Source organism: Micromys minutus, assembly GCF_963924665.1.
Source record: "Micromys minutus genome assembly, chromosome: 20".
Taxonomy (NCBI): domain Eukaryota; kingdom Metazoa; phylum Chordata; class Mammalia; order Rodentia; family Muridae; genus Micromys; species Micromys minutus.
The window spans coordinates 3801662-3826617 of record NC_137955.1 but is presented as its reverse complement, the minus strand read 5'-3'; positions in this window follow the sequence as shown (position 1 = coordinate 3826617).

Genomic DNA, 24956 nt, shown 5'->3' with positions numbered 1-24956 from the left:
TTTTCCAACACGAATGAAGAACGTGCCCAGGCTTTGGTGCACAATAAGGCTGTGCAAAATCTAACTTCTAGAGGAAAAATCCACCAACTACCAAGAAGAGTTTGGTGGGTCTTAGTAAACACAGGAGAAAAGTAATAAAGAGTGTGTTGAGAAGTGATGGAAAGAATGCATGCAGAAGGATTAGAGGAGAGACCCTTCAACCCACATCACAAGCCCAGCTGCCTAGGGCTGGGTTATATAAATCTCATAGCAGTTTTTCAGAGTTTGAGACGTTTCTGTTTAGAAGTCAGCACAGACACTTGCTTTAACTTCATTGCATGGGTGTTTATCTGCGTGGCATTCAGTTTGGGTTCTAAAGGGTAACGAGTGACTAGTGAAGGTGACCATGAAACATACTGAGGTTTTAAAAATTAAATATTTCAACCTAGTTGAAATTGTTATTACCAAGAAATCTGACAAGTGTTGGAGAGGATGTGGAAAAAGAGGGAAGCTAACTCACTGCTGGTTGAGTGCAAGTTAATATACCCATTACAGAAGTCAGTTTAAAGATTTCTGAAAGTTAAAAATGAATACAGAATATGACCAAGTTGTTCCACTCCTGGACATATGGCCAGACAATTCTATGTTCTATGTAAAGATGTGTGCACATTTGTGTGGACAGCATATCTGTTATGATAGCAAGGAAATATAAGCAACTTAAATGTTCATCATCATCTGAATGGGTATGAAAATGTGATGTGTATACAAAATGGAAAATTATCCAGCCTTAGATGCATTCTAAGGATAAAGATGCAATCATGAGAATAAACAGGATTAGAAAGTGTAATATTAAGTGAGGTGACCCAAGACTCAGAAAGAAAAACAAAACAAATGTATTCAGCATTGTATGTGAATCCTTACCTCTGATATACCAGTGTGTGCATATATGTTTACATATATATGTATTTGTAAACATACATACATACATACATACATACATACATATATACTATACATGTGAGCAAGTGCACATGGGCATGGTCAGTACTTAGGCAGCAGGCAATGTAATGAAAGTGGACTGCATTTGTTACTGACTCATTGTGCCACAGCAGAGCATTTGCTGTTGGCTGATCCCAAGGGAAGTAAACTATCAAGTGATAAAAACTTTCACTAGGTGTATTTTCAAGTGACTATAGAATCACAAGTTGCAAAACTGATGTTGGAAGGGGCCCTGCACTGTCCAAATAGCTACCTAATCCCCATTCTCCATGGTAACACACCTTATGCAACTAGAATTCATTATCAAACTCCATGTTTGCATAATCCTATTAACCAGTATTCTACTCTTTTAGTTCTAAAAGAATTGACCTCATATAGAGATGCATGTTATCATCAATATAAACAGAATGTGTAATCCTTTCCTTAGCACAAAGAACTCTTTCCTCCTACCTATTTGCAGGCACCTCACTTTAGCTTTTTCTGTAAGGGAGAGCACCATGTAAGCCCCTTTCTTTATTGCTTTTCATGGGACACCAAGTTATTTTTTCTAAGTAAAATGATAATAATTTTTAAAACCTTGCACCAATATTATAAAAAGATAAAAAAATAAACCAGAGTTCATGACATAGGAAATGTACCATAATATAACATGTAGTTGATAACTAATACCTCCCTTTGGCAGGAACAGAGACACATTGGCAGGTTGTAAAGTTGTACTGCTGACAGGCAAGGGAGACAGGATTGTGACAAGGTGGTAAGATGCTGGACTGAATACAGAGAACACTTCTCTGCTTGGTCCCATGAGTAAAAATTTTGACCAAACCGTGCAGCTTTCTTCTTGTGTGTAGAGTTAAAATTGATGGTCCATCGTTCTATATTCCTTATGGCACATCTTTCATAGCATTGAGGGGTGTCTTAATGTCATAGTGGTGCACATTTCATGCAGGGCAAAGAGATGACATTTGTGTAAAGTTCTTTACATAGAGGTTAAGAACTAAGTGTGTTCATGGAGGAATTTCCATGTGCACATGTTCTCGTACATTCGGGTAACATGCAATCATGACAAGAGAAATTAAGATAAGGCAAAGGAATTTGTGCCCTAGATGTTCTCACGGCCAAACCTGCTGTAACAGAAAATTCTACTTCTATGCCAGATGGCTGGAGATCATCCCTGAGAAAGTGCCAAGATATACAAAAATTGGAATTGCTTTCAGAAAAGTGATGTCTTTTCCTCAGGAGAACTTCCTGTAACCTGATAGAGCTGTTTCCTGTTTCCTATTGCTGAGAAGGGTTCCTGTCCTCTAATGATGAAATCCAAGACAAAATGGCCATAGAACAGACAAAGTCTGAACAAAAGGAGGAAAGAGACATTGAATTATTTCTGGGCTCTGGAGTCCCCTCTCTTATAGCACTAGACTTGGCAGGGGGGTGCCAGGCTGTGGGAAGGTGGTGGCCCCTGAAGAGCAAATCTTCAAGTAGTGAGCAAGAAATCTTATATGGGATTTCACCCAGCAGGCCTAGAAAGAGAAAAACAAAAAACTCCAGGATCTACATGTGGGACTTGGTGAGAATGGACTTATTGTAGAAACCAGGACTATGATTCTAGTTCAAGGCAGGGTCAGAAGTACAGAGGCAGAGGTTTCTGAGCAAGCTTGTTTTCCCCCTCTGACCTGTCTCAATAGGTCTTTCTAGGTGAAGGATCAAGCATATAGGTCCCAATCTCAGATTTTCAATCTTTATTTTGAGCAGCTCTGCTTATTTCTTCGATGATGCAAAGCATGTTTCTTGGATGCAGCAGAAGATCCTGTTGTGGAGTCCTTCCTGTTAGCCTGGTTCTTTACAGTGGACAATGAGACCATTGATTTATGAGTTATAGGTGTGCTATGTTTGCTGATTCCTGGTACTTTGTTGTCACCGTGTGCCCCTCCCCAGTCCTTCTGCTTCCTTTGCTTTGCTGACTTGATATTATTCATTCCTTGTATTTTCTTGGGCATGATTAGCTGCTTCTGTTAAAAATTTCCTTCTAGAGCTTTCTGTTAGGACTGGGTTTAGAGACAGATACTGGTTAAATTTCATCTTATCATGAATTTTTTTCCATCTCTTGTGCCTAAAAGTTTGTCTAGGTATAGAAGTCTGGGCTGGTATCTGTGGTCTCTTTAAGTTTGTAGAACACCCATCCAGGCCCTGTTAGCTTTTAGAGTCTCCACTGAAAAGTCAAGTGTAATTATAATAAGTCAACCTTTATATGTTGCTTGTTTTTTACCCGTGCAGCTTTTATAGTCCTTTTTTGTTCTGTATATTTTGTATTTTGATTATTATATGACAAGGAATTTATTTTTTTATCCAGTCTATTTGATGTTCTGTATGCATTTGTACCTTGATAAGCACCTCCTTTTGTTTTTATTTATTTTTTATTGAATATTCATTGCATTTACATTTCAGATGTTATCCCCTTCCCTCAATCCCATCCTCCCCTCCCCATCCCATTGCCTCCATGACAGTGCTCCCTCTCCCAACCACCCTCTCCCACCTCAGCACATTGGCATTCCCCTACACTGGGAAAAATGAGCCTTCAATGGACCAAAGGTCTCTCTTCCCATTGATGCCAGAGAATGCTATGGTCTGCTGCATATGTACCTGGGTCCATGGGTCTCCTCATAAAAACTCATTGGTTGGTATTTTAGTCCCTGGGAGCTGTGGTGGGTTTGGTTAGTTGATAATTTTGCTTTTTTCAATAGAGTTGCAGACCCTGTCAGTTCCTTCAGTCATTTCTCAGACTTCTTCATTGGGGTCTCTATGTTCAGTCTGATGGTAAGGTGTAAGCACCCTTCTCTGTACCAGTATGGCTCTGGCAGAGCCTCTGAGAAGGCATCCATATCAGGTTCCTGCCAGTAAGCACTACTTGGCATCAGCAATAGTGCTTGGGTTTAGTGGCTGCGTATGGGGTGGATCCCCTGGTCAGGCAGTCTCAGGATGATCTTTTCTCCAATCCCTGTTCCTCTATTTTTCCCTTTATATCCTTCGATGAGTATTTTGTTCTTCCTTCTAAGAAGAACTGAGGGATCCACCTTCTGGTCTTACTTCTCTTTGAGCTTCATAAGTTGTGTGAGTTATTTCCTGGGTATTCAAGCTTTCTGGGCTAGTATCTGCTTATCAGTGAGTACATACCATGAGTGTTCTTTTGTGACTGGGTTACCTCACTCAGGATGATAGTCTCTAGTTCAATCCATTTGCCTAGGAATTTCTCAAAAAGTCCTTGTTTCTAATAGCTGAGTAGTACTCAATTGTACTGTAATTGTGTAACTGTACCACAATTTCTGTATCGATTCCTCTGTTGAAAGACATCTGTGTTCTTTCCAGCTTCTGAATATTATAAATAAAGCTGATATAAACATGGTGGAGCATGTGTCCTTGTTAGGTGTTGGAGCTACTTTTGGGTATATACTCAGGAGTGGTATCGCTGGGTCCTCAGGTTTCTGAGGAACCTATGTCCAGTTTTCTGACAAACCACCAGACTGATTTGCAGAGTGGTTAAGCACCTCTTTCTTTATATTGGAGAGAAACAATTTTTCTTTAATCTTGTTGGAAATATTCTCTGTATCTTTGCCCTGAGTTTCTTCTCCTTCCTCTTTTTCTAGTACCATAAATTAGTGGAGTTTTTGATGTTTGTTTGTACTGTCTCAGATTTCCTGGATGTTTTGTGCCTGGATTTGTTCAGACTTAACATTTTTCTTTACCTTATTTTAGAAGAGTGGCTGAGATTCTTTCTTCCATCTCTTGTATTCGGTTTGTGAGCATTACCTCTGAGTTTCCTGTTAGAATTCCTAAACTTTTATTTCTAGATCTCCCTCATTTTGGGTTTTCTTGATTGATTCTATTTTCACTTTCAGGTCTTGAACTGTTTCATTCATCTCCTTTCACTGTTTGTGTCTTCATAGATTCCTTTAAAGGATTTATTTATTTCCTTTTAATGATCTTTATCATATTCATAAAGGTTATTTTAAGGGCTTTGTTCTGTGCTTTAGCCATGTTGCTGTTCTCAGGGAATACCATTGTAGAGTTCTGGGCTCTAGTAGAGACATATTTTTCTTACTGATGTTGATTGTGTTTTTATGCTGGTGTCTAGGCATCTGGGTTCAGGAAGATTAAAATTGTAAGTGCTGATATAAGGTGTTGTCTTTGCTGAATGGGTATTCTGTTCCTTGGTTTCTGTGGCTTTCTCTGGTTCTTAGCAGGGTATGGTGAGTGTGTGTTGCCTAATAAGATTTTTTTTTTTTTTTTTTTTTGGAATTCTGATTCACTGGTGTGGTCCCTGGAGATTTGGAGTAAAATTTATTTCTACATATTGGGAATTGATACTTAGGAATGAGGATGGACTTGGGAGAGGTTCATAAGAGCAAGAAAATCAGCATGTTCCACTAGGATCTGCTTAGTCCCTTCAGAGAATAGGGAAAGGGAGGCCACAATAGGTAATTTACTACAGAACTGGGGGTGAGCTTGGTAAGTTAAATTTAAAGGAGAGGATGGAGAAGTGATAAATCATAAATTGGATTACCTGCCTTCATGGCTGGAGTAGCCTGTGGATTCCCAGAGAATGCCTGCTAGAGCTGTGGACGGGGTGAAGCTATGAATCAGGGAAAGCAAAGTTGGAGGGGAAGCTCCGTTAGAGATGGAGGCAGAGAGGGGAGAGGAGGCCACGGCAGGTCTGCTGCAGAGCTGGGGATGAGAATGGGGGATTGACTTGGAGGAAAAGAGAGGTGCATTCTCCAGTTATCCTATCTGCTTCCCTGCCAGAAGGCATACATGCTTTTCAAGAAATTCTTGAGGCAATATTTGTTAAAAGCTCATTTAATTTAACCTGTTGATTTACAAATTACTTCTCTAAACAATGAATTCATAGACTAGTGTTAATAAACATGCTTCCTGTTATCAGTCTGTGTCTAGCTCCTCGTTTACCTGTTGGTCGAAGAAGCAAAGAGTTGGCTTTAGCCTTCTTTGTTAATTCAGTATACATTGATGTAAATTTTTATTACAGATTGGATCTGAGTGACTGCTTTTACCTTTTACCTGTTTGTTGACTATATGAACATAAATGTTGTGAAGAAGTTCTGTTAATAGGATTAATTTTAGTAAATCATTCTGGTTAATCAGTTTAAACTCTGCAAAATCATTTATTTTTGATATGATAGTCACTAATTCAGATAGTAACTTAGGATAGTTGGTGACCTCTAAAAAAGGACTAATTGGCCATGGGCCATCCAACTTCTTCTTGTCACTCATAGGTATGTCTGACCCACTAAAGAGCTCCACAGAGGGAAGAAAGCAGAATCTGTTTCGTACCCCGAGAATGAGGGTAGAGAGGGAGTAGAGGCCATAGCCAATCTGCAACAGAGCTGGGGTGAGACAGCGGGATTGGATTTGGAGGAGAGAAGAAAAAGTGACGGCATGAAGATTTCTTGCCTGCTTTCCAGGCCAATGTGATTCTTTTAAAATTTAATTTTCCTTAGAGATCTTCCAAATATCGAAGAAAATCCAAAAATACTATAAAATACAGTACATATAGAGTTTTATTATTACTGGTTCTACTGTGGACTCCTTTATAATTGTAATGTACATTATAGATTCCTGGTGGCCTCATTTTGTTGTATCTTGAAGCATTTTGTGATTTATTCTTTGTAGGAGTTATTTAATTGTGACTTACAAATTATTCCTGGCTATACTGAAAACAAAGGACAGAGTAGCCTAAAGGAATAATATAACAAAATAGTCCCCCTCCCCTAGATGACGTGATACAGGCAGTTAGCAATTGCTGAGAGAGGCAGAATTAGTCTTCCCAAGTGGGGAGACCTCTGTTTGGTTTTTCAATACTAAGCAGACAGGCCTGAATTAGTAAACATAAATTAACACTAAATAAACTCTGCAGGTTATATTTATAGATTTATTCACATACATGTTATATGATATATTAGATACAGGCATCAGTTTTTCATACATTTTGTCACCTATGTCCTGTGTCATGGAAAGCTGTTTCCTATATGTAATAAGAGAATATGTAGGCTCAGCTATCTCCAAGATAATCTTTGGCTGAAAGGGCAGTGCTCACCAACTGGGGATGTTGTTTATAGTGCAAAGGGTTTGTTAGCTCTGACCAATGACTGTTGATATCATGTGCGTGTAGACAGACACGGTTCCTGCCCAACCCCAAGCCCCTGCAAGATGCTCTTTCTTAAGAGATTCTGGTTAAAACAAATATCTGCTGGATCATAGGGGAAGGTCCCGAAGCTGCTCCTGGGACTTTATTTCTTTAACCTTATCATGGCTAATTACCATTCATTGAAAGTGTTTCAGAGAGAATATTTCTGGTGAACAAACCCAGAGAAGCTACCTACTCTATTCTTATCAAGTCCTGTAAGATTTTCTTGATTTAGATTATCTTGTCAGAATTCATATTTAGAAAAACACACCCCAAGGTTTTATATGTGGGTACTCTCAGACAGTCTAGAACAATGATTAAATGCCACAATTAAATACAGTGTCTGGTTGAAAATTGTCTCTCCTGGTTTTGAAATCAATAGCATTAAAATGACAGCCTAGAATCATACTTCTTGGTTCCATCCCAGAGAGAGACAGCATTGTCAGAAACTCTCAGGACACAGGGAGCATGGTGCTCTCTAGGAACAGTCCGTTCCAGCCCAGAGAAAGAGCCAGGTCACCAGCATCAGGACTCAGCGCAGGCCCACAGACTGCTAAGCACCCAAAAGAAACTCAGAAGCTTTTCTAACCCGAACCCACAGAGACAGAGCAAAGCCATCTCTATCAGAACTCACTGCCTGCCCACAAAGAGCTAAACACCAAGGAGCAATCTCCCGTCTGAACCCACTGGTCCTCAGACCCACAGGAGAGACAAGCTCCAGTCAGAGACAACAAGATTATCTAGAATCTAACAAGATGTTAAGTAAAAAGTGCAAAAATCTAAGTAAGCAATAGAAGCCAAGACAACCTAATAATCAGAACTCAGTTCTCCCACCACAGCAAGTAGTGGATTTCCCAACACACACACACACACACACACACACACACACACACACACACACACACACACACACACACAAGTTTTAGACTTAAAATCATACTTTATGATGAAATGGTGATGGAGGTCTTCAAGAAGCACATGAATAACTCCCTTAAACAATGACAGGAGAGTTAGAACACATGTAAACAAGTAGAAGCCCATAAAGAGGAAATACAAAAAACACTCAAAGAGCTACAGGAAAATACAACCAAACAGGTAAAGAAATTGAAAATGGAAACAGAAACAATAAGAAAATCACAAAAGTAAAAAACTGTGGAGATAGAAAACCTAAGAAAGAAATTAAGAGTCATAGATGCAAGCATCGCCAACAGACTACCAGAGGTGGAAGTGAGGATCTCAGGGGCAGAAGACAACATAGAAAACATTGACAGAACAGTCAGAAAAAAAAATGCAAAGATCTAAAAGCTCCTAAACCAAAACACTCTAGGAAATCCAGGTCACAGTGAGAAGACCAAAACTAAGGATAATAGGTATAGAAGACGATGCAGATTCCAAACTAAAAGGCCCAGTAAAAATCTTCAACAAAATCATAGAAGAATGAATTCCTAGCCTTAAACGAGATGACCATGAACATGCAAGAAACCTACTGAACAACAAATAGACTGGACCAGTAAAGTCACTCCTCCTGACATATAATAGTCAAAAGACTAAAGGTTCAGAAAAAGAAAGAATACTAAAAGCAGTAAGGGAAACAGGACAAGTAACATATAAAGGCAGACTGATCAGAATTACACCAGACTTCTCAACAGAGAAGATCCTATACAAAAGTCATGCAGACCCTAAGAGAACAAAAATGCCAGCCCAGGTTACTATATCCAGCAAACACTCAATTATGATAGATAGAGAAACCAAGATTTTTCAGGACAAATCCAAAGTTACACAATATCTGTCCACAAGTCCAGCCCTAAAAAAGATAATAGATGAAAAACTTTAACAAAAAGAGGAAAACTACAGCCTAAAAAAGCAAGAAAATAATCATGCAAGAAAATCAAAAGAATGGCACACAACATAATTTTACCTCCAACAACAAAAATAACAGGAAACAACAATCACTATTCCTTAATATCTCTTAACCTCATTGTACTCATTCTCCAATACAAAGACTTTGACTATCAGACTGAATATGCAAGCAGTATCCAGAATTTTGCTGCATACAGAAACTCATTTCAGTGGTAAAGACAGATACTACCTTAGAGTAAAAGGCTGGGAAAAAACTTCCAAGCAAATGCTCCTAAGAAGAAAACTGGAGTAGTCATTCTAATATCAAATAAAGTAGATTTTCAGGCAAAAATCATAGAAAAGATAAGGAAGGACACTTTTTACTGATAACAGGAAAAATATCTATCAATACAAACTCTCAATTCTGGACATCTATGCTCCAAATACAAGGGCACCCACATCTATAAAAGAAATCCCACTAAAGCTCAAAGCATATATTGCAACACACAATAACAGTGGGAGACTTGTATACCCAACTCTCATCAATGGACAGATCATGGAAGCAGGATTTGAGCAGAGACAGAGCAAAACTAGCACAGTTTATGAATCAATCTGATTGAACAGATATCAATAGAACATTTCATCTTAAAACAAAAGAATACATCTTCTTCTCAGCACCTCCTGGTACCTTCTCCAAAACTGACCATATACTCAGTCACAAAACAAGCCTCATCATATATAAGAAGATTGAAATACTCCCATGAATCATATCAGATCACCATGGTCTTCAAGAGCAAAAAAATTAAAAAATGCCTACATAAACATGGAAACTGAACAGTGCTCTACTTAATGATAACATGGTCAAGGAAGAAATAAAGAAAGAAATCAAGGATATTTCAGAATTTAACAAAAATGACACCACTACATACCCAAACCTATGTGATGCAATGAAAGAAGTACTAAGAGGAAAACTCATAGTTCTGAGTTCCTCCAAAAAGAAACTGGAGAGAGCATACACTAGCAGCTTGACATCACAGATGAAAGCTCTAAAACAAAAAGAAGCAGATACAACAAAAAGGAGTAGATGGCAGGAAATAATCAAATTTAGAGCAGAAATCAACCATATAGATATAGAAAGAAAAAGAATCATGCAAAGAATCAACAAAACCATGAACATTTTTTTTTTTTTTCGTTTGAGAAAGTCAACAAGATTGATAAGTCTTTAGCCAGACTATCTAGAGGGCAAAAAGAGAGTATCCGAATTAACAATATCAGAAATAAAAGGGTGAGACATAACAACAGAAACTGACAAAATTCAAGAAATCATCAGGTCCTGTTACAAATGCTTTTACTCGAAAAAACTGGAAAATCTGGAGGAAATGAATAAATTTCTAGACAGATACCAAAAAAGGAAAAAAAATTCAGAACCAGGTGGGTTTAGTGGAGAATTCCATCAGACTTTTATAAAAGTCCTAATACCTATACTTTCTAAACAATTGCACTGAAATAGAAGCAGAAGGAACACTACCTAACTCATTCTTTGAAGCCACGATTACTCTCATACCTAAACCACACAAAGATACTACAAAGAAAGAGAACTTCAGACCAATTTCTCTCATGAACATTCTCATCTCAATAAAATTCTTACAAACTGAACCCAAGAACACATAAAAATAATCATTTGCCATGATCAAGTATGCTTCATCCAAGGGATACAGGGATGGTTCAATATACAAAAATTCAATCCACTACATAAACAAACTCAAAGAAAAAAAAAACACGCAATCTTCTCATTAAATGCTGAGAAAGCATTTGACAAAATTTAACTTTTATGTTAAAAGTTAACTTAAAAAGTTTTATTAAAGTCTTCATGTTAAAAGTCTTGGAAAGATCAGGAATCCAAGGCCCATACCTACACATAGTAAAAGCAAACATCAGGAAACTAGTAGCCAACATCAATCTAAATGGATAGAAACTTGAAGCAATCCCATTGAAATCAGAAACTAGACAAGGCTCCCCACTGTCCCCTACCTATTCAATATAGTACTGGTCCTGGCCAGAGCAATTAGACAACAAAAAGAAATAAAAAAGATTAACACTGGAGTGAAAGAAGTCAAAATATTAATATTTGCAGATGACATGATAGTATACATAAATGACCCCAAAATTTTCTTTTTTTTACTTTATTTTAAAAAATAAAGATAAATGTACAAATTATCAGCATTTTTGCATAAAAGTATACGAATACATTTTTTAAGGTTGTAATTAAGTATTTGTGGGTATATATACATACACATATGTATATATGTAACAATAATAAAGAAAAGAGGCTGTTAATCTGAGGGGATAGGAGAGAGACTAGGAGGGGCTGTAGGGAGGAAAGGGGGATGTGATACAGTTCTATTTTAATTAAAATATATTCTTTTTTTTTTGTTGAACTTCACACAGTCTGTGAGTTGTTTCTGGGGTGTTCAGAGCTTTCTGGGGTTAGTATCCCATTATCAGTGACTGCATATTATGTCTGTTCTTTTGTGACTGGGTTACCTCACTCAGGATGATATTCTGTAGATGCAGCCATTTTCTAAAGAATTTTGTTAAGTCATTGTTTCTGGAAGCTTAGTAGTACTCCATTGTGTAAATGTAAATTTTTATATCCATTCATCTACTGAAGGACATCTGGGTTCTTTCTAGCTTCTGGCTAATATAAATAGAGCTGCAATGAAGATTGTGGTGAATGTATCTTTGTTGTATGTTGGAGTGTCTCTGGGGTAAATGCCCAGAAGTGGAATAAGTGGGTCTTCAGGTAGTACTATGTCCATTTTTCTGAGGAACCGCCAGACTGATTTCCAGAGTGGTTGTATCAGTTTACAACCCCACCAACAGTGGAGAAGTGTTCCTCTTTCTCTACATCCTTGCCAGCATCTGTTGTCATCTGAGGTTTGGATCTTGGCCAATCTGACTGGTGTGAGGTGGAATCTCACAGTTGTTTTGATTTGCAATTCCCTGATGGCTAATGATGTTGAGCACTTCCTTGGATGTTTCTCAGCTATTCGATAATCCTCGATTGAGAAATTTTTGTTTAAGTCTGTACCCTGTTTTTAATAGGGTTTTTTAATTCTCTGGTGTCTAGCTTTTTGAGTTCTTTGTATACCTTGGATATTAGGCCTCTATCTGATGTGGGGATGGTAAAGATCTTTTCCCACTCTGTTGGCTGCTGTTTTGTTTTCTTGACAGTTTTTTTAGCCTTACAGAAACTTTGCAATCTCATTAAGTCCCATTTGTCAATCTGTGACCTTAGAGCTCGAGCCATTGGTGTTCTGTTAAGGAAATTTTCTCCTGTGACTATGAGTTCTAAGGTTTTCCCTACTTTCTCATCTAATAGTTTCAGTGTACCTGGTTTAATGTGGAGATCTTTGATACACTTGCACTTGCACTTGAGCTTTGTACAAGGAGATAAGAAAGGGTCTATTTTCATTCTTCTGCATGCTGAGTGCCAGTTGGACCAACACCATTTGTTGAATAGGCTGTCCGTTTTCCATTGAATGTTTACAGTTCCTTTGTCAAAAATCAGGTGACCATATACATAAGGGCTCATTTCTGGATCTTCTTTTTTTTTTTTTTTTTTTAAACGACTTTATTTTACAAAACAAAGATAAATGTACAGATTTTAAACATTTTTGCTTGAAATTATACTTTTTTGTCAGTACTGTTTTTTCAGACATTAAAATAATTTTTCACATAAAACCATGTGAATATATTTTTTTTAGTCAGTACTTGATTTTTTTCAAAGGCCCGACAGTACCCATTGAAAACCCAATAGTTACAATAAGCGTAAAGTGCAGGCAAAACAAAACAAAACATGGAAAAAGTCAAAGTCTTTTTGTTTGTAAATATATGTATATTTTTTTGTTTTCTTTATTTCTTGGACTTCATACAGTCTGTGAGTTGTTTCTGGGGGAGTGCAAGCCTCTGGGGTTAGCATCCCACTATCAGTGACTGCATATTATGTCTGTTCTTTTGTGACTGGGTTATCTCACTCAGGATGATATTCTCTAGATGCAGACATTTTCTTAAGAATTTGGTTAAGTCCTTGTTTCTGGTGGCTGAGTAGTATTCCATTATGTATATGTACCACAATTTTTGTATCCATTTATCTTCTGAAGGACATCTGGGTTCCTTCCAGCTTCTGGCTATTATAAATAGAGCCGCTATGAACATTGTGGTGCATATATCTTTGTTGTGTATTAAAGTGTCTCTGGGGTATATGGCCAGAAGTGGAATAGCTGGGTCTTCAGGTAGTACTATATCCAATTTTCTGAGGTATCGCCAGACAGATTTCCAAAGTGGTTGTATTAGCTTGCAACCCCACCAACAGTGGAGAAGTGTTCCTCTTTCTCCGCAGCCTCGCCAGCATCTGCTGTCATCTGAGTTTTGGATCTTGGCCAATCTGACTGGTGTGAGGTAGAATCTCAGGGTTGTTTTGATTTGCATTTCCCTGATGGATAAGGATGTGGAGCACTTCCTCAGATGTTTCTCGGCCATTCGGTGTTCCTCAACTGAAAATATTGTGTTTAGCTCTGTACCCCATTTTTATAGGGTTATTTGATTCTCTGGTGTTTAGCTTTTTGAGTTCCTTGTACACCTTGGATATTAGGCCTCTATCTGATGTGGTGTTGGTAAAGATCTTTTCCCATTCTGTTGGTTGCCGTTTTGTTTTCTTGACGATGTCTTTGCCCTTACAGAAACTTTGCAATCTCATTAAGTCCCATTTACTAATCTTTGACCTTAGAGCTTGAGCCATTGGTGTTTTGTTCAGGAAATTTTCTCCTGTACCTATGTGTTCTAAGGTTTTCCCTACTTTCTCATCTAATAGTTTCAGTGTATCTGGTTTAATGTGGAGGTCTTTGATCCACTTACACTTGAGCTTTGTACAAGGAGATAAGAACGGGTCTATTTTCATTCTTTTGCATACTGAGTACCAGTTAGACCAGCACCATTTGTTGAATAGGCTGTCCTTTTTCCATTGAATGTTTACTGCTCCTTTGTCAAAAATCAGATGACCATATACATGAGGGCTCATTTCTTGATCTTCTATTCTATTCCATTGATCCACATGCCTATTTCTGTACCAGTACCATGCAGTTTTTAACACAATTGCCTTGTAATATAGCTTGAGGTCAGGGACAGTGATTCCCGCAGATGTTTTTTTGTTGTTGAGGATGGATTTCGCTATTCTAAGTCTTTTGTTATTCCATATGAAATTGCACATTGATCTTTCCAATTCCATGAAGAACTGGGTTGGAATTTTGATGGGGATTGCATTGAATCTGTAGATTGCTTTTGGTAGGATGGCCATTTTTAAGATGTTGATTTTTCCAATCCATGAGCATGGGAGATCTTTCCATTTTCTGAGATCCTCCTCAATTTCTTTCTTTAGAGGTTTGAAGTTCTTGTCATACAGGTCCTTCACTTGCTTAGTTAGAGTCACACCAAGGTATTTCATAGTTTTTGTAACGATTGTAAAGGGTACATATTCCCTAATTTCTTTCTCCATATGTTTGTCCTTTGAGTACAGGAAGGCTACTGATTTTTTTGAGTTAATTTTGTATCCAGCCACTTTGCTGAACTTGTTTATCAGCTATAGGAGTTCTCTGGTGGAATTTTTGGGGTCACTCAAGTACACTATCATGTCATTGTCAAAAAGTGATATTTTTATCTCTTCCTTTCAGATTTGTATCCCCTTGATCTCCTTTTGCTGTCTAATTCCTCCAGCCAGGACTTCCAGTACTATGTTGAATAGGTACGGGGAGAGTGGGCAGGTTTGTTGAGTCCCTGATTTTAGTGGGATTGCTTCAAGTTTCTCGCCATTAAGTTTGATGATGGCTGTTGGTTTGCTGTATATTGCTTTTATTATGTTTAAGTATGGGCCTTGGATTCCTGTTCTTTCCAGGACTTTTAACATGAAGGGGTGTTGGATTTTGTCGAATGCTTTCTCAGCGTCTAGTGAGATGACCATGTGATTTTGGTCTTTGTGTTTGTTTATATGGTGGATTACGTTGATGGATTTCCTTATGTTAAACCATCCCTGCATCCCAGGGATGAAGCCTACTTGGTCATGAGGAATGATCGTTTTGATGTGTTCTTGGATTCGGTTTGCAAGGATTTTGTTGAGTATTTTTGCATCAATGTTCATAAGTGAGATTGGTCTGAAGTTCTCTTTCCTTGTAGGTTCTTTGTGTGGTTTAGGTATGAGGGTTATTGTAGCCTCAAAAAATGAGTTGGGTAATATTCCATCTGATTCTATCCTTTGGAATAGTTTGGCGAGTATTGGTGTTATATCCTCAATAAAATCTGATAAAATTCTGCACTGAACCCGTCTGAACCTGGGTATTTTTTTGGTTGGGAGGCTTTTGATGACTTCTTCTATTTCTTTAGGTGTTATAGGGTTATTTAGATGGTTTACTTGGTCCTGGTTTAACTTTGGGACCTTGTATCTGTCTAGGAATTCATCCATTTCATCCAGATTTTCCAATTTTGTGGAGTATAAGTTTTTGTAGTAGGATCTAATGATTTCTTGAATTTCCTCAGTTTCAGTTGTTATGTCGCCACTTTCCTTTCTGATTTTGTTAATTTGGATACTCTCTCTTTGCCCTCTATTTAGTCTAGCTAGGGGTTTATCAATCTTGTTGATTTCCTCAAAGAACCAACTCTTGGTTTTGTTGATTTTTTCAATGGTTCTTTTTGTTTCTATTTGGTCTATTTCTGCCCTAATTTTGATTATTTCTTGCTGTCTACTCCTTTTGAGTATATCTGCTTCCTTTTGTTCTTGGGCTTTTAGCTGTGCTGTCAGGTTGCTGATGTGAGCTCTCTCCAGTTTCTTTGTGGAAGCACTTAGGGCTATGAGTTTTCTTCTCAATACTGCTTTTATTGCATCCCATAGGTTTGGGTATGTTGTGTTTTCGTTTTCGTCGTATTCTAGAAAATCCTTAATTTCTTTCTTTATTTATTCTTTGACCCTGCTATCTTTTAACAGAGTATTTTTTAGTTTCCATGTGTATGTGGGCTTTTTGTTGTCTTTGTTGTTGTTAAAGACCAGCCGTAGCCCATGGTGATCTGAGAGGATGCATGGGAGTATTTCAATCTTCTTATATCGATGGAGGCTCGTTCTGTGTCCAATTATGTGGTCAATTTTCGAGAAGGTGCCATGGGTTGGTGAGAAAAAGGTGTATTCTTTTACTTTGGGATAGTATGTTCTGTATATATCTATTAATTCTATTTGGTTCAAAGTCTCTGCTAGTTTTGCAGTGTCCTTGTTCAGTTTCTGTTTCCCTGATCTGTCCATTGGTGAGAGTTGGGTATTAAAGTCTCCCACTATTATTGTGTGAGGTGAAATGTTTTTTTTTGAGCTTTAGTAGGGTTTATTTTATGAATGTGAGTGATTTTTTATTTGGAGCATATATGTTAAGGATTGAGAGTTCCTCCTGACAGATTTCCCCGGTAATGAGTAAAAAGTGTCCTTCCTTATCTTTTTTGATAACTTTTGGTTGGAAATTTACTTTATTCGATATTGGAATAGCCACTCCAGCTTGCTTCTTGGAGCTGTTTGCTTGGAAGTTTTTTTCCCACCCTTTTACTCTGAGATAGTGTCTGTCTTTGTCTCTGAGATGAGTTTCCTATATGCAGCAAAAGGCTGGATTTTGTTTATGTATCCAGTCTGACAATCTATGTCTCTTTTTTGGGGAGTTGAGACCATTTATGTTAATAGATATCAAGGAATAATTGTTTCTGTTTCCTGTCATTATTGCTTTTTTGGGTTGAGTTGTGTCTGTGTTTTTTTTCTTCTTTTAGTTTTTTTGTTTAGGAGTTTTCTTGTTCTTGCTAGGCTGTATTTTCCCTCATTGTATTGGGTTTTCCACCTATAATTCGTTGTAGTGCAGGGTTTGTGGTCAGATATTGTGTGAATTTTTATTTGTCTTGAAATATTTTCGTCTCTCCATTGATGGTGATTGATAGCTTTGCTGGGTATAGCAGCTTGGGCTGGCACTTGTGCTCTCTTAAGGAGTGCATTATGTCTGTCCAGACTCTTCTAGCTTTCATAGTCTCTGTTGAGAAATTGGGTGTGAGTCAGATTGGTCTGCCTTTATATGTTACCTGACCTTTTTCCCTTACTGCTTTTAGTATTCTTTCTTTGCTTTGGGCGCTTGGTGTTTTTACTATTATGTGTCGGGAGGTATTTCTTTTCTGGTCCAACCTATTTGGAGTTCTGAAGGCTTCTTTTGTGGTCATCTCATTCTTGAGGGTAGGGAAGTTTTCTTCTATGATTTTGTTGAAGATATTTACTGTGCCTCTTACTTGATACTCTTCTCCCTCTTCTATTTCTATATTTCTTAGGTTCGGTCTTCTCATTGTGTCTTGGATTTCCTGGACATTTTGGGTTAGGAGCTTTTTCTTTTTTGCATATTCTCTGGCTGTTTTGTCTATGTTTGCAATGTTGTCTTCTGCCCCGGAGATTCTCTCTTCGATCTCTTGTAATCTATTGGAAATGCTTGCTTCTGTGACTCCTGATTTCTTTTTTTTTTGGTGTTCTGACTCTAGGGTTATCTCTTTTAGTGTTTTCTTTATTGTGTCAATCTCTGTTTTAATTTCCCTCTTCCATTCCTTTATTTCTTTGGTTCTGTTTTCCTCTAGTTCTTTGAGTTCTTTGAGTGTTTTTCTTGTTTCTTCTTTAAAAGCTTCTGAATCTTTTTGCTTTTCCTCCCTTTCTTGTTTAATTAACTCTATCAGCGTCTTGAGGCATGATTTCAGGTCTGTGTCTTTTTTTTCTGGAGTGTTTGGAGTTCTGATGTTTGCTGTTATGGGAGAGCTGGGCTCTGGTGTTGCTAGATTGTCTTGGTTCCCTTGGGATATACTCTTTCTCTTTCCTCTTGCCATTTTGTTGTCAGTGATATGTTCTTACCTTTCCCTTGTATCTGTTCTGTGTCCCTGGTCCTCCACTGGTTGAGGTGTCAGATGGGTCAAGCCCTGTTTTGTGCCTCAGGGTCGTCGGGTGTGAGCAGAAGTTCCAATGTTCTGTTTCTGTTGCTGGATCAGGCACAGTTGCTCAGCCTCTATGAGCCGCCTTTCTGCCTGGCAGGTAGGCCAGGCTCTGCTCTGTGTCCGGAAGTCGCCTCCGGGTGGAGGTAGAAGTTCTGATTTTCTGTTCCCAATCGCAGTTGCTCAGCCTCTATGAGCCGCTGTTCCACCTGGCATGTAGGCCAGGCTCCGCTCTGCATCCGGAAGTCGCCTCCGAGTGGAAACAGAAGTTCTAATTTTCTGTTCCCAATTGCAGTTGCTCAGCCTCTATAAGCCGCCGCTCTGCCTGGCAGGTAGGCCAGGCTCTGCTCTGCGTCCGGGAGTCGCCTTCGGGTGGAAACAGAAGTTCTAATTTTCTGTTCCCAATCCCTGGATCGGGCAGGGCAGGGCTGGGCGAGTTATGTTGTGCACTTTCCGTGTACACTCCGCAGAGATCTCTCTGCTCCCCTGCAGTCTTGGTCTCCCACTCACCAGTTGCTCAGCCTCTATGAGCCGCCGTTCTGCCTGGCAGGTAGGCCAGGCTCCGCTCTCATTTCTGGATCTTCTATTCTATTCCATTGATCCACATGCCAATTTCTGTACCAGTACCATGCAGTTTTCAGCATAATTGCCTTGTAATATATCTTGAGGTCAGGGATAGTGATTCCCGCAGATGTTTTCTTGTTGTTGTCATGGATTTTGCTATTCTAGGTCTTTTGTTGTTCCAGATGTAATTTCACATTGCTCTTTCCAACTCAATGAAGAACGGGGTTGGAATTTTGATGGGGATTGCATTAAATCTGTACATTGCTTTTGGTAGGATGGCTATTTATAAAATGTTCATCTTTCCGATCCATGAGCATGGGAGATCTTTTTTCCTGGTGGAGGATGTCCCAAAATTTTCAACAAAGAACTTTTAGAACTAATAAACAACTTCAGCAATGTCGCTGGCTATAAATTTAAGTCAAACAAATCAGTAGCCTTCCTCTACTCAAAGGACAAACATGCTGAGAAAGAAACTAGGGAAAAGATACCCTTCACCATAGTCACAAACAATATGAAATACTTTGGTGTGACCTTAACTAAGCAAGGGAAGGACCTGTATGACAACTTCAAAACTCTGAAGAACGAAATTAAAAAAGATCTCAGAAAATGGAAAGAGTTCCCATGCTCATGGATTAGCAAGATCAACATTGTAAACATGGCCATCTTTCCAAAAGTTATTTATAAGTTCAATGCAGTCCCCAACAAAATTTCAACTCAATTCTTCATAGAGTTGGAAAAAACAATTTGAATATTCATCTGGAATAACAGAAACCTAGAAGAGCAAAATCTATTCTCAAGAAAAGAAACAATTCTGGGGGCATCATCTTCCCTGATCTCAAGCTATATTACAAAGCAATTGTAATAAAAACTGCATGGTATTGGTACAGAGATAGGCAGGTTGATCAATGGAACAAAATTGAGGACCCTGAAATGAATCCACACATCTTTGGTCCCTTGATCATTGTCTAAGGAGCTAAAAATATTCAGTGAAAAAAGGACAGCCTCTTCAAGAAATGTTTTTGGTTCAACTGGCAGTCAGCATGCAGACAAATGCAAATCGATCCTTTCCTATCTCCTTGTACAAAGCTCAAGTCCAAGTGGATCAGAGATCTCCACGTAAAACCAGGTACACTGAAACTATTGTAAGAGAATGTGGGGAAGAGTTTAGAACACATAGGCATAGGGGAAGTTTTTCTAAACAGAACACCAATGGCTTCTGCTCTAAGATCAAAAATCAACAAATAGGATCTCATAATATTGCAAAGCTTCTGTAAATCTAAGGACACTGTTAAGAAGACAAGACAACAGCCTACAGATTGGAAAAGAATCATTACCGATTCTACATCTGAGAGAGGGCTAGTATTTAATATATATAAAGAACTCAGAAAGCTAGACAATAGAGAATCAAATAATCTTATTAAAATGTGGTATAGAACTAAACAACGAATTCTCAACTGAGAAACATTGAATGGCTGAGAAGCACCTAAAGAAATGCTCAACATCCCTAATCATCACGGAAATGCAAATCAAAACAACCCTGAGATTCCATCTCACACCAGATCAAATAGATACGATAAAAATCTCAGGTGACAGCAGGTGCTGTCAAAAATGTGGAGAAAGAGAAACATTATTGGTGGGGTTGTAAGCTGTTCCAACCACCCTTGAAATCCATTTGGTGGTTCCTAAGAACATTGAATATAGTGCTACCTGAAAAGCCAGCCATTCCACTCCTGTCCATATTCCCAAAAGTTGTGACCAACCTATAACAAGGACATATATATGCTCTACCATGTTTATAGCAACCTTATTTATAATAGGCAGAAGCTGTAAAGAACCCAGATGTTCATCAACAGATGAATGGATACAGAAAATGTGGTACATTTACAGAATGGAGTACTACTCAGCTATTAGAAACAATGACTTCATGAAATTCCTAGGCAAATGGATAGAAGTAGAAACTATCATCCTGAGTAAGATAATCCAGTCACAAAAGAACACACATAGTATACACTGACTGATAATCGGATATTAGACCCAGAAAGGTCTGAACACCAAAGAAAGTATTTACCGACGTTATGAATCTCAAAAAGAAGGGAGGCCAAAATGTGGATGCCTCAGTCCTTCTTAGAAGGTGGAACAAAACACTAATGGGATATAATACAAGGTCAAAGAGAGGAACAGGGATTGAAGAAAATCTTATTCAGAGGCTTTTTCACTTTTGGATCCACCCCATAAGCAGCCACCAAACTGAAGCACTAAAGCTGATGTCCAGAAGTCCTTACTGTCAGGAACCAGATATGGATGCCTCATGAGAAGCTCTGCCAGAGTCAATCAGATACAGCTGAGCATGCTTGCATCGCACCATTGGGATGAACAAGGGCACCCCAATGAAGAAGGTAGAGAAAGGAATGAAGGAGGTGGAAGGGTTTGAAACCTCATGGGAAGAACAACATTGTTAATCATCAAATCCTCCACAACTCCAATTGACTTAAACACCAACCATTGAACACACATGGAGAGACACATGGCTCTAGCTGCATATGTATCAGAAGACAGTGGTGTCTGGCTTTAGAGTGGGAAGAGACTTTGGTACAGTGAGGACAAGTTTTCACAATGCAGGGAAATGCCAAGGCACTGGGGTGGAGAGGGTGATTGGGAGAGGGTGCAACTGCATGGGTATAAGTGGAGGTGGAGGGGTGATCGGGGAAGGGGATAGCATTTGAAATGTAAATACTGAGAGTATCTAATTAAAAAAAGAATCATACTTTTTAAAAGAAATAAAATAGTGAGTAACATTTTATTCTACAGTTCCCTTGATTGTTTGGCAAGAAATAATGAACTTCTGAGTTAGTGTATCTCAAATATTAAAATAGGAAAATCTTGTCTCCATGGGAAGAATGAGGAGGCACTATGGTTTAGAGAGACAGAGATTCCTACACACACAAGGCCTTTGAATACAAACCAAGTTTACACTGTTTCCTGGGTAATCAGAGTTCTTTCTAGTCAGTCCTTTTCTTTATTGTGGATAATGTCTACAATGTTCTCATTACTGTTGACTTTATTTTGCTGCCATGGAGATAGGAATTGAAAGAACAGTGTCAGGTTTCTGGTAATGAAGACTGAGGGCTGGGGAGATGTCTCCCCTTCTCTTCAAATGGAAGCTGAGCCACATTCAGCAGGGAACTCAGAGATTTATTCCTGTCTCTGTTTGGTATCAGATAGCACATTTTGTATAGGCTTTTTAGAGAAACTTTTCAGTACATATCTTAGACCATTCAGTTATGTATAATGTTAAAGATCTGGTCCTCCTGTCTCACTCAGTTATCTGCAAATAGATGATAAGCATTTGAATATCCAATAAGACTGAAGACAGCTTTTGACAGCCAGTGAGGACTAAACATTATTGGTTAGCAACTGGAGAGGAAGAAGTAGGTGATGTCACATGTTGACTATGCCCATTGATCTAATGTGTGAAATACACCAACAAGAACTCACAGGCCATGCAAAACGCCCACGAACCCTCATCTCAGTGTGCAAGGTGATGCCTCAGTTAATGAATTCATTCTCTGGCTAAGTTTGAACCTTAGACTATGGAACTTACTTTCCTGTTTTTTTCTTGATATTTAGATAAAAATAAAATTCCTGTACAGGACAAGAACAAACACTGGGTTGGAATACCTGTAAACAAAAGCTGAATGCTTTGTATGGTGACTTGTAAATTTCTGAAATTTATTCACTTCTCATGTCTTATAAAAGATTTCATTGCTTGGCATTTATTTCTCCAAACACTGTATTAAGCACCTGCCACATACAACTATTGTGCTAGGAATGTAGGAAAACAACAGCAATATTTCTCAAAATGAATAATTTCTTTTTAGAAATGTTATATAGCATGCCTACATTTTTTTCTATGTATGCTATTAATAAAAGTTTTATCTTACAGCTCTTAGACCAACAGTCTTATTTGAAGAATGGACTAAACCACTACAAGAATGTAAAACCAGAGAGCAATTGTTAGGGAAAAAATGAGAATATTATTTTAAGAGAAATTTTGCTCTAAGAAATGAATCTTGGGACTGGAGACGTTGCCCATTCAGTAAAAGTGATTGCTATGCAGAGATGTGGGTTCAATACCCAGTGCCCAGTGCTCACTTTACTGTCAATAAATGTTTCATTTTAGGGAGAAAAATAAATAGTTTTCCCTCCAACACACATGGGGTATTTGCTCCCCCAGAACTATCTTCTAATATTCTTTCTTTCCACTAACTTGTTTGCTAGTTTGCATAATGAAACCAATTCGGAAACAGAGAGACTCAAGTCTATCAAGGTATGAAATCGTGTTCTTAAGCCAGTACATGCCATGTGTGGCCCAGTAGTGTCCAGAAAAGGTGGTATTTTTAAGCCAATCATATAACCATCTGGTATGTGAAATATGAAATATTCATGATGCTGAAATGTTCTCTCAGTTATACAACAGTGTACAAGATTAATGTCTTTGTGAATTATGCTACATGATGCTAGTCCTGGTAAGCCACAGATATCTGTATGCATCTAAAATTAGTCATAAAGATCTTAGATGTTGTGATTACCTTGGAGTGAATGAGGCACATTTTCTTCATGATGCCCCGTCTCTTTGCAGATTTATGGCCTGGAACACATTTAGTTGTATATTGCAACATCTGCCAGTCTTGCTGGTGTCTTATTAAAATAGAAAATCTAAGTATAAAATAGTATCATTGGATGTCACCTCTGGGTTAGACAAGTTTAATTGGGCAAAGGTTATGTTTGAAACATATGGCATTTGCTTTCTTTCTCAGTTTTAATTTAATAACAGAGTTGTTTTGATTACGAAGCGATTGGGAATTTGGGTAGAGATTTCACCCAACTTCTACTCCACAATACATAGCTTAGTAGTGATATCCAGAATGACTGTGAAAAGAATTGTTATTTTTGAAGGACTTTGACAGATATTTACCATCTACAGAGTAGACATACAATGTTAACTAAGAGAACTGTATACTGGCAATCCGTGTGTACATTAGCTTGGCGAGCACAGTCAGGGTCGGGCTTTGATGATTTTCCCTGGGTGGGGGGGCAGCTGGACTATTTGAAAGGTATTCTTCACTTGAAAGCTCTTCCCAAGCCTATCTTTCCATACTTACCTTCTCAGTATTATCCCTTTAAAGGGCTTACTAAATAAATATCTTTGGTTTTCTTCCCAGTTCATTTTTCTTCTCCTTTTGTTCTTAGAATTGGCTGCATTGTCTCTGTAATTGAACATTTGTGGCCTTATGCTTTGCTCATGATGCCATGGCTGGTCTTTAAAGGTTATCAGAAGCAAATGTGCATGGAAAGTCCTTTCTTTGACAGAAACCTAGCCACCAGGTCATCTTCAAATTTTATTTTCTATTGTACCTTCTGCCTTCACACAATCCAGCTGTTCTCTTCCCAGTAACCCTCAGAGCCGAGTCACAGCAGGAAAATAATTCCACCAGGACAAATGTGCTCTGACTAGAAATGACTTTCCTTTCCAGTATAAATAAGTAAAAATCTGGAAAAAATCTAAGCCCCCGTTTTTAGATAGATATAAGCCACAGGTAGGATGATGTCCGCTCACAGGAGAAGGCCTAGTCCAGCCTTTAAACAGTCACCTGTTCCATCTGAAAATTTTCTTCCTCACACAGAGAGACAAGAGCAGAGCAGAAAGTCTGAGTTGAATAACAGGTCAGAGTGGAAACTGAGGCAGCTGGAAACAGTAGGCTGAGGTCGGAGAGAATGAACTTCTTGGGGAAAGAAGAGAACTCCTTGAGTATGGGATTAAAACTAAGCCAGATTCCTAAGCAGGGTGATGCTTCTGGACAAGAAAAGAGAGATCTGGCATCTGCAAGCAGAACAGTTACCAAAGGTCATGTGGGGCCAGGAAACAGTTTTATGTTAAGCAGTCAGGACAGAGACATTCGCTGGACACATGAAGACTTCAACAGACACTCCCTAAGGTCAAACTTCAGCAAGACTCAACATTAGACTCCTCCAAAGAAAGCTGAGATGCAAGCTTAAAAGGGTTAAGTCCTTCCTTTCAGTTTAATTATGGAACAATTCATCCTTTAGGACACACCCCTTAAGGCGGGGCTTCTCAACCTTCCTACTGCTGTGACCCTCATCTTATGGTGAAGTTATTTTTGTTGCTCCTTCATAACTGTTATTTTGCTACTCTTATGAGTTGTAATGTAAATATCTGTGTTTAAGGTGGTCCCTGTGAAAGGGTTGTTTGAGCCCCAAAGAAAGGGGTTTCAGGTTGAGACACACTGCTTTAAAGTTTCAGATCCTCAGAAGCATAGGATCTAGATTG